The sequence below is a fragment of the Rattus norvegicus genome, chromosome 1, assembly GCF_036323735.1.
Source record: "Rattus norvegicus strain BN/NHsdMcwi chromosome 1, GRCr8, whole genome shotgun sequence".
Taxonomy (NCBI): Eukaryota; Metazoa; Chordata; class Mammalia; order Rodentia; family Muridae; genus Rattus; species Rattus norvegicus.
This window is the reverse complement of record NC_086019.1, coordinates 2,084,850-2,096,605: the sequence shown is the minus strand read 5'-3', so window position 1 is coordinate 2,096,605 and position 11,756 is coordinate 2,084,850. Positions and strand designations below refer to the sequence as shown.

The 11,756-nt window shown below is 40.5% G+C and overlaps 1 pseudogene; it reads right to left on the bottom strand.

Annotated features, from left to right (window-relative positions):
- Window positions 1–10,446: 10,446 nt before the first annotated feature.
- Window positions 10,447–11,460, bottom strand: LOC134484933 (zinc finger protein 844-like; annotated as a pseudogene).
- Between the last annotated feature and the right edge of the window lie 296 nt (window positions 11,461–11,756).

Sequence of the window (11,756 nt, the reverse complement as noted above, 5' to 3'; positions counted from 1 at the left end):
CTCTCACTTGAGATCAGTAATTTAGGCTAAGCTGTCTTGACAATGAATCCCAGGCACCAGCTCACCAGAGCTGGGTTTACTGGCAGAACATAATATGTCTGACTGGTATTTTGCAGTTTTGTCATATGCATGTGTGTGACTGTGTTCGTAAAACCAGCTTGGATCTAAAGCTTTCAAAAATGTCTTAATACTTGTTATACAGAATAATGGGATTATAGGGTTTTTATGCATTATATAATGTATTTTGACAATAATCCCCCTTAATTTCTCTTGGGATTGCATTGAATCTGTAGATTGATTTTGGAAGTATGGCCATCCCACGAGCATGCAAGGTCTTTCCATCTTCTAGTGTCCTCTTTAATTTTATTCAGTATCTATAAAGTTTTCATTATAGAGGTCTTTCACATCCTTGGTCAGGTTTAACTCAAGAGATTTTAGGGGTGGGGCGCTCGGATTTTTACGTTGTTTTGAATGGCATTATTTCCCAGATTTCTTTCTCACTACATTTTCACTGGTTGATAACGCTACTGCTTGACATATATATTATTATGGTGAGATGTGTTTCTTATATTCTGAGTTTCTATGGGATATTTGACATGATTGAAATGTTATGATTTCTATTCTATCAAAAAACAAAAGATTACCCAGACCCGGTGAGAGAGAGACCCAACCGCCTGGTCAGGTGGGCACTCCTGAGGCTGCAGAGCGGAAGAGACCACCAACACTGCTCACCCCTGCCCACATCCCTGGCCCAAGAGGAAACTGTATAAGGCCTCTGGGCTCCCGTGGGGGAGGGCCCAGGAGTGGCAGGACACCTGCCTGAGACACCGCCGGAACCTGAAAGAAACAGACCGGATAAACAGTTCTCTGCACCCAAATCCCATGGGAGGGAGAGCTAAACCTTCAGAGAGGCAGACAAGCCTGGGAAACCAGAAGAGACTGCTCCCTGCACACACATCTCAGACGCCAGAGGAAAAAGCCAAAGACCATCTGGAACCCTGGTGCACTGAAGCTCCCGGAAGGGGCGGCACAGGTCTTCCTGGTTGCTGCCGCTGCAGAGAGCCCCTGGGCAGCACCCCACGAGCGAACCTGAGCCTCGGGACCACAGGTAAGACCAAATTTTCTGCTGCAAGAAAGCTGCCTGGTGAGCTTGGGACACACGGAAGCAGAATTTCTCTAGGACCGGGCACGTTCTGTGTTTACCGGAAGTCCCACACCTGCGGATCCCCGCCCGCAGCAGCTCTCTGCTCCCAGACCCACACCCGTGGATCCCGGCCCGCAGCAGCTCTCTGCTCCCAGACCCGGTGAGAGAGAGACCCAACCGCCTGGTCAGGTGGGCACTCCTGAGGCTGCAGAGCGGAAGAGACCACCAACACTGCTCACCCCTGCCCACATCCCTGGCCCAAGAGGAAACTGTATAAGGCCTCTGGGCTCCCGTGGGGGAGGGCCCAGGAGCGGCAGGACACCTGCCTGAGACACCGCCGGAACCTGAAAGAAACAGACCGGATAAACAGTTCTCTGCACCCAAATCCCGTGGGAGGGAGAGCTAAACCTTCAGAGAGGCAGACAAGCCTGGGAAACCAGAAGAGACTGCTCCCTGCACACACATCTCGGACGCCAGAGGAAAAAGCCAAAGACCATCTGGAACCCTGGTGCACTGAAGCTCCCAGAAGGGGCGGCACAGGTCTTCCTGGTTGCTGCCGCTGCAGAGAGCCCCTGGGCAGCACCCCACGAGCGAACCTGAGTCTCGGGACCACAGGTAAGACCAAATTTTCTGCTGCAAGAAAGCTGCCTGGTGAACTCAAGACACAGGCCCACAAGAACAGCTGAAGACCTGTAGAGAGGAAAAACTACACGCCCGAAAGCAGAACACACTGTCCCCATAACTGACTGAAAGAGAGGAAAACAGGTCTACAGCACTCCTGACACACAGGCTTATAGGTCAGTCTAGCCACTGTCAGAAATAGCAGAACAAAGTAACACTAGAGATAATCTGATGGCGAGAGGCAAGCGCAGGAACCCAAGCAACAGAAACCAAGACTGCATGCCATCATCGGAGCCCAATTCTCCCACCAAAACAAACATGGAATATCCAAACACACCAGAAAAGCAAGATCTAGTTTCAAAATCATATTTGATCATGATGCTGGAGGACATCAAGAAAGACATGAACACACTTAGGGAAACACAGGAAATCATTAATAAACAAGTAGAAGCCTACAGAGAGGAATCGCAAAAATCCCTGAAAGAATTCCAGGAAAACACAATCAAACAGTTGAAGGAATTAAAAATGGAAATAGAAGCAATCAAAAAAGAACACATGGAAACAACCCTGGATATAGAAAACCAAAATAAGAGACAAGGAGCTGTAGATACAAGCTTCAGCAACAGAATACAAGAGATGGAAGAGAGAATCTCAGGAGCAGAAGATTCCATAGAAATCATTGACTCAACTGTCAAAGATAATGTAAAGCGGAAAAAGCTACTGGTCCAAAACATACAGGAAATCCAGGACTCCATGAGAAGATCAAACCTAAGGATAATAGGTATAGAAGAGAGTGAAGACTCCCAGCTCAAAGGACCAGTAAATATCTTCAACAAAATCATAGAAGAAAACTTCCCTAACCTAAAAAAAGAGATACCCATAGGCATACAAGAAGCCTACAGAACTCCAAATAGATTGGACCAGAAAAGAAACACCTCCCGTCACATAATTGTCAAAACACCAAACGCACAAAATAAAGAAAGAATATTAAAAGCAGTAAGGGAAAAAGGTCAAGTAACATATAAAGGGAGACCTATCAGAATCACACCAGACTTCTCGCCAGAAACTATGAAGGCCAGAAGATCCTGGACTGATGTCATACAGACCCTAAGAGAACACAAATGCCAGCCCAGGTTACTGTATCCAGCAAAACTCTCAATTAACATTGATGGAGAAACCAAGATATTCCATGACAAAACCAAATTTACACAATATCTTTCTACAAATCCAGCACTACAAAGGATAATAAATGGTAAAGCCCAACATAAGGAGGCAAGCTATACCCTAGAAGAAGCAAGAAACTAATCGTCTTGGCAACAAAACAAAGAGAATGAAAGCACACAAACATAACCTCACATCCAAATATGAATATAAAGGGAAACAATAATCACTATTCCTTAATATCTCTCAATATCAATGGCCTCAACTCCCCAATAAAAAGACATAGATTAACAAACTGGATACGCAACGAGGACCCTGCATTCTGCTGCCTACAGGAAACACACCTCAGAGACAAAGACAGACACTACCTCAGAGTGAAAGGCTGGAACACAACTTTCCAAGCAAATGGTCAGAAGAAGCAAGCTGGAGTAGCCATTCTAATATCAAATAAAATCAATTTCTAACTAAAAGTCATCAAAAAAGATAAGGAAGGACACTTCATATTCATCAAAGGAAAAATCCACCAAGATGAACTCTCAATCCTAAATATCTATGCCCCAAATACAAGGGCACCTACATACGTAAAAGAAACCTTACTAAATCTCAAAACATACATTGCACCACACACAATAATAGTGGGAGATTTTAACACCCCACTCTCATCAATGGACAGATCATGGAAACAGAAATTAAACAGTGATGTCGACAGACTAAGAGAAGTCATGAGCCAAATGGACTTAACGGATATTTATAGAACATTCTATCCTAAAGCAAAAGGATATACCTTCTCCTCAGCTCCTCATGGTACTTTCTCCAAAACTGACCATATAATTGGTCAAAAAACGGGCCTCAACAGGTACAAAAAGATAGAAATAATCCCATGCGTGCTATCGGACCAACACGGCCTAAAACTGGTCTTCAATAACAATAAGGGAAGAATGCCCACATATACGTGGAAATTGAACAATGCTCTACTCAATGATAACCTGGTCAAGGAAGAAATAAAGAAAGAAATTAAAAACTTTTTAGAATTTAATGAAAATGAAGATACAACATACTCAAACTTATGGGACACAATGAAAGCTGTGCTAAGAGGAAAACTCATAGCGCTGAGTGCCTGCAGAAAGAAACAGGAAAGAGCATATGTCAGCAGCTTGACAGCACACCTAAAAGCTCTAGAACAAAAAGAAGCAAATACACCCAGGAGGAGTAGAAGGCAGGAAATAATCAAACTCAGAGCTGAAATCAACCAAGTAGAAACAAAAAGGACCATAGAAAGAATCAACAGGACCAAAAGTTGGTTCTTTGAGAAAATCAACAAGATAGATAAACCCTTAGCCAGACTAACGAGAGGACACAGAGAGTGCGTCCAAATTAACAAAATCAGAAATGAAAAGGGAGACATAACTACAGATTCAGAGGAAACTCAAAAAATCATCAGATCTTATTATAAAAACCTATATTCAACAAAATTTGAAAATCTTCAGGAAATGGACAATTTCCTAGACAGATACCAGGTATCGAAGTTAAATCAGGAACAGATAAACCAGTTAAACAACCCCATAACTCCTAAGGAAATAGAAGCAGTCTTTAAAGGTCTCCCAACCAAAAAGAGCCCAGGTCCAGACGGGTTTAGTGCAGAATTCTATCAGACCTTCATAGAAGACCTCATACCAATATTATCCAAACTATTCCACAAAATTGAAACAGATGGAGCCCTACCGAATTCCTTCTACGAAGCTACAATTACTCTTATACCTAAACCACACAAAGACACAACAAAGAAAGAGAACTTCAGACCAATTTCCCTTATGAATATCGACGCAAAAATACTCAATAAAATTCTGGCAAACCGAATTCAAGAGCACATCAAAACAATCATCCACCATGATCAAGTAGGCTTCATCCCAGGCATGCAGGGATGGTTTAATATACGGAAAACCATCAACATGATCCGTTATATAAACAAACTGAAAGAACAGAACCACATGATCATTTCATTAGATGCTGAGAAAGCATTTGACAAAATTCAACACCCCTTCATGATAAAAGTCCTGGAAAGAATAGGAATTCAAGGCCCATACCTGAACATAGTAAAAGCCATATACAGCAAACCAGTTGCTAACATTAAACTAAATGGAGAGAAACTTGAAGCAATCCCACTAAAATCAGGGACTAGACAAGGCTGCCCACTCTCTCCCTACTTATTCAATATAGTTCTTGAAGTTCTAGCCAGAGCAATCAGACAACAAAAGGAGATCAAGGGGATACAGATTGGAAAAGAAGAGGTCAAAATATCACTATTTGCAGATGACATGATAGTATATTTAAGTGATCCCAAAAGTTCCACCAGAGAACTACTAAAGCTGATAAACAACTTCAGCAAAGTGGCTGGGTATAAAATTAACTCAAATAAATCAGTTGCCTTCCTCTATACAAAAGAGAAACAAGCCGAGAAAGAAATTAGGGAAACGGCACCCTTCATAATAGACCCAAATAATATAAAGTACCTCGGTGTGACTTTAACCAAGCAAGTAAAAGATCTGTACAATAAGAACTTCAAGACACTGAGGAAAGAAATAGAAGAAGACCTCCGAAGATGGAAAGATCTCCCATGCTCATGGATTGGCAGGATTAATATAGTAAAAATGGCCATTTTACCAAAAGCAATCTACAGATTCAATGCAATCCCCATCAAAATACCAATCCAATTCTTCAAAGAGTTAGACAGAACAATTTGCAAATTCATCTGGAATAACAAAAAACCCAGGATAGCTAAAGCTATCCTCAACAATAAAAGAACTTCAGGGGGAATCACTATCCCTGAACTCAAGCAGTATTACAGAGCAATAGTGATAAAAACTGCATGGTATTGGTACAGAGACAGACAGATAGACCAATGGAATAGAATTGAAGACCCAGAAATGAACCCACACACCTATGGTCACTTGATTTTTGACAAAGGAGCCAAAACCATCCAATGGAAAAAAGATAGCATTTTCAGCAAATGGTGCTGGTTCAACCGGAGGTCAACATGTAGAAGAATGCAGATCGATCCATGCTTATCACCCTGTACAAAGCTTAAGTCCAAGTGGATCAAGGACCTCCACATCAAACCAGACACACTCAAACTAATAGAAGAAAAACTAGGGAAGCATCTGGAACACATGGGCACTGGAGAAAATTTCCTGAACAAAACACCAATGGCTTATGCTCTAAGATCAAGAATCGACAAATGGGATCTCATAAAACTGCAAAGCTTCTGTAAGGCAAAGGACACTGTGGTTAGGACAAAACGGCAACCAACAGATTGGGATAAGATCTTTACCAATCCTACAACAGATAGAGGCCTTATATCCAAAATATACAAAGAACTCAAGAAGTTAGACCGCAGGGAAACAAATAACCCTATTAAAAAATGGGGTTCAGAGCTAAACAAAGAATTCACAGCTGAGGAATGCCGAATGGCTGAGAAACACCTAAAGAAATGTTCAACATCTTTAGTCATAAGGGAAATGCAAATCAAAACAACCCTGAGATTTCACCTCACACCAGTGCGATTGGCTAAGATCAAAAACTCAGGTGACAGCAGATGCTGCCGAGGATGTGGAGAAAGAGGAACACTCCTCCATTGTTGGTGGGATTGCAGACTGGTAAAACCATTCTGGAAATCAGTCTGGAGGTTCCTCAGAAAATTGGACATTGAACTGCCTGAGGATCCAGCTATACCTCTCTTGGGCATATACCCAAAAGATGCCTCAACATATAAAAGAGACACGTGCTCCACTATGTTCATCGCAGCCTTATTTATAATAGCCAGAAAATGGAAAGAACCCAGATGCCCTTCAACAGAGGAATGGATACAGAAAATGTGGTACATCTACACAATGGAATATTACTCAGCTATCAAAAACAACGAGTTTATGAAATTCGTAGGCAAATGGTTGGAACTGGAAAATATCATCCTGAGTGAGCTAACCCAATCACAGAAAGACATACATGGTATGCACTCATTGATAAGTGGCTATTAGCCCAAATGCTTGAATTACCCTAGATCCCTAGAACAAACGAAACTCAAGACGGATGATCAAAATGTGAATGCTTCACTCCTTCTTTAAATGAGGAAAAAGAATACCCTTGGCAGGGAAGGGAGAGGCAAAGATTAAAACAGAGACTGAAGGAACACCCATTCAGAGCCTGTCCCACATTTGGCCCATACATATACAGCCACCCAATTAGACAAGATGGATGAAGCAAAGAAGTGCAGACCGACAGGAGCCGGATGTAGATCGCTCCTGAGAGACACAGCCAGAATACAGCAAATACAGAGGCGAATGCCAGCAGCAAACCACTGAACTGAGAATAGGTCCCCTATTGAAGGAATCAGAGAAAGAACTGGAAGAGCTTGAAGAGGCTCGAGACCCCAAAAGTACAACAATGCCAAGCAACCAGAGCTTCCAGGGACTAAGCCACTACCTAAAGACTATACATGGACTGACCCTGGACTCTGACCCCATAGGTAGCAATGAATATCCTAGTAAGAGCACCAGTGGAAGGGGAAGCCCTGGGTCCTGCTAAGACTGAACCCCCAGTGAACTAGTCTATGGGGGGAGGGTGGCAATGGTGGGAGTGTTGGGAGGGGAACACCCATAAGGAAGGGGAGGGGGGAGGGGGATGTTTGCCCGGAAACCGGGAAAGGGAATAACACTCGAAATGTATATAAGAAATACTCAAGTTAATAAAAAAAAAAAAAAAGAAATATCCAATTTAATAAAGATGGGAAAAAAAGAAAACAAAAAAGTCAGCAAATGTTGAGATTGTAGAATCAATTAATATTATTAAAAATAATGGTTAATGTAAAAAAAAAACAAAAGATTAGAGAAATGTATAAAATATATTGACATATTGAGCCAGCACTACATCTCTGGAATAAACCAGTTTGACCATGGTAATTTTTTGATTTATTTTTGAATAGTTTGAAGGTATTTTTAAAGAAATTCTGCATATAAATTGCACCATAAAAGGTGGAGATTGGTCTGTGTTTATCTGGTTTCAGTATTAGGCTAATAGTAACTTCATACAGAGTTTGGTAGTGTAACCTTCCTTTGCCATTTAATAGCATAGTTTGAGAAGGACTTGTGTTAGTATTTCATTGAAGGTCTGGTAATTTTATTTGGTAAATATTTGACCACAACTTCACATGTACTGCTTTCTACGAAGCTCCTCAATTATTTTTTTCAATTTTTTTTTTTTTTTAGATCTTCACGATTTACTTTTGGTAGGTTATATACATCCAGAAATCTATGTGCTTTATTTTAGAGTTTTCCACTTTATTGGAATAAATGATTTCTAAGACAAGACCTAATGATTTTTCTGAATTTCATTAATGTATGTAGTAACAACTCTCCTTACCCCTCAAACTATTTACATCGAAGCTTTTCAACTTGATTGTTTTTGTATTTGAGGATTTTATGAATACTATATATCATTTTCATCCTTCCCTGTACCATAGCCAACCTCCTCCCATTTCCTTCCCCAATTTCACACTTTTCCCTAACCCCCTAAAACTAAACGCCAACCTAACCCTACCCGTCTTGTCCCCAACCTTAACCCACACTGCCCCGCAACGGTTTAACCCTAACCCCTAACTTTCTAGCACTAACTGCACACCCAACCACACTATTCATAACCCCTACCCTTCTAACTCAGCTTGTTTCCAATAGACTCCTGGCATTTACTTTGACCATGTTTTTGAATTGTTAGGTATTTATGCAGATTTCACAAAGACTTTACCACACTGAGCCCATTCATAAGGCTTTTCTCAAGAATGTCATTTTCTGCATTCACAGGGTTTTAGTGAATGGAAGTATGAATACTTTTGTTATAGTGAGAACTATTGAAATGTGCAAAGGCTTCACCATATTCAGTACATTCATAGTTTCTCTCTAATGTGGTATCTTTTATGCTGTTTGTGTTAATTTGGGTTTTAATGCTGTGAAAAGATACCATGACCAAGGCAACTCTTAGAAAGGACATTTAATTGGGGGGAGGGGAGGTATACAGATTCAGAGGTTCAGTCTATTATCAAGGTGGAAGGAATGTCAGTGTCCAAGCAGACATGGTGCTGGAGGAGAGAGTTCTACATCTTGATCAGAAGGCAGCCAGAAGACTCTTCTGCCCTGGGTAGAGTTTAAGCATGGGGACTCAAAGCCCACCCTCCCCCACAGTGACATACATCCTCAAAGGCCACATCTACTCCAAAAAGGCCATACCTCCTAACACTGCCACTTGCCATGGGCCAAGTATATTTAAACCACCATACCTTTGAAGATCACAGTAAAGGCTTTACTACATTGGTTACATTCATAAGGTTACTCTTTAGCATGTTTGTGTTCTTTTATGTAGTTGGAGGTGGCTTGATTGTGAAAAGGCTTTACCACATTGACTACATTTGTAAGGTTGCTCTCCAGTATGAATTCTTTCATATTGTCAAAGTTGATCATGAGAGGCAAAGAACTTACTAAATTGCTTACAATCATAAGGTTTCACTCTAGTATGTGTTGCTTTATGTTTTCGGAGACTAGCATTACATACAAAGGCTTTAATTCATTCATTACATTCGTAAGGTTTCTCTCCAGTATGAACTCTTTCATGCCTTTTAAGGTTATTCTGACCTACAAAGGCTTTACCACATTGCTTACATTCCTAAGGTTTCACTCCAGTATGTACTGCTTTATGTTTTCGGAGACTAGAATCAAATACAAAGGCTTTACCACATTCATTACATTCGTAAAGTTTCTCTCCAGTATGAATTCTTTCATGCTTTTTAAGGTAATTCTGACCTACAAAGGCTTTACCACAGTCCTTACATTTGAAAGGTTTCACTCCAGTATGTATTGCTTTATGTGTTCGGAGACTAGTGTTACATGCAAAGGCTTTACCACATTCATTACATTTGTAAGGTTTCTCTCCACTATGTATTACTTTATGTGTTCGGAGACTACCATTCCATACAAAGGCTTTACCACATTCATTACATTTGTAAGGTTTCTCGCCAGTATGTGTTCTTTTATGTCTTTTAAGATCACTCTGAACTACAAAATCTTTACCACACTGATCACATACATAGGGCTTCTCTCCAGTATGTATTCTTTTATGTACTTGGAGATGACTATGAGATGCAAAGGCTTTACCACATTGATCACACTTGTAAGGTTTCTCTCCAGTATGTGTTATTCCATGAACTTGGAGATGACTGAGTTGTGCAAAGGCTTTACCACATTGGTCACATACATAGGGCTTCTCTCCAGTATGTATTCTTTTATGTACTTGGAGATAACTATGAGATGCAAAGGCTTTACCACACTGATCACACTTGTAAGGTTTCTCTCCAGTATGTGTTATTCCATGAAATTGGAGATGACTGAGATGTGCAAAGTCTTTACCACATTGGTCACATACATAGGGCTTTTCTCCAGTATGTATTCTTTTATGTACTTGGAGATACCTATGAGATGCAAAGGCTTTACCACATTGATCACATTCATAGGGCTTCTCTCCAGTATGTATTCTTTTATGTACTTGGAGATAACTATGAGATGCAAAGGCTTTACCACATTGATCACACTTGTAAGGTTTCTCTCCAGTATGTGTTATTCCATGAACTTGGAGATGACTGAGATGTGCAAAGGCTTTACCACATTGGTCACATACATAGGGCTTCTCTCCAGTATGTATTCTTTTATGTACTTGGAGATAACTATGAGATGCAAAGGCTTTACCACATTGATCACACTTGTAAGGTTTCTCTCCAGTATGTGTTATTCTATGAACTTGGAGATGACTATGAGATGCAAAGGCTTTACCACATTGATCACATTCATAGGGCTTCTCTCCAGTATGTATTCTTTTATGTACTTGGAGATACCTATGAGATGCAAAGGCTTTACCACATTGATCACATTTGTAAGGTTTCTCTCCAGTATGTGTTATTCCATGCGTTTTGAGATGGCTGTGTCGTGCAAAGGCTTTACCACACTGATTGCATTTGTAGGATTTTCTTTCAGTATGTATTAGTTTATGCCTTTCAAGATTACAACGACGTTCAAAGGCTTTACCACATTGATTAGATTTGTAGGGTTTTTCTCCACTATGAATCCTTTCAAGAGTTTGAAGCTGAGAATCGTATGTAAAGGCTTTATCACGTGGCTTACATTCATAGAGTTTCTCTCCAGTATGTGTGCTCTTATGTCTTTGGAGATGACTATGTTGTGCAAAGGCTTTACCACACTGAGTATTTTCAGATGGTTTCTCTCCAGTATGACATCTTTCATGCCTGCAAAGATAGATAGATGGCACATGGGAAAGCTTTACCACATTCACTAAACTAATGAATCTTTTTACCTGTGGAAATTAATTTTATAATTTGGTCTAATTGTAAAGAAGAATCACATCTTAAGGTTGTATCACTTCGTTTACACTCATGGTTTCCCATTCACTATGGGTTGGTAAAAGTGTTATTACATGGCTCACATTTGTACCATCCTCTATCTCTATGAGATTTCTCATATATTTGAAGAGAAAAGGAAGAGCTCAGAACTTTACCACATTGAGTACATTCATATGTTGTCATTTATTGTCAAATACACTACATTAGCATATCACATCGGCCAAGTGAACCAGGACAAACAGAAAGGGATTTCCACAATCCTAGTATTCATAGGGATTTTCTGCTATGTGACTTTATGGATATAATCCCAATGAACTTGGGAAACCATCTAATTATAAACTTGTATCACACTGAGAGAGTCTGCTCAAATGTGGACTGCTA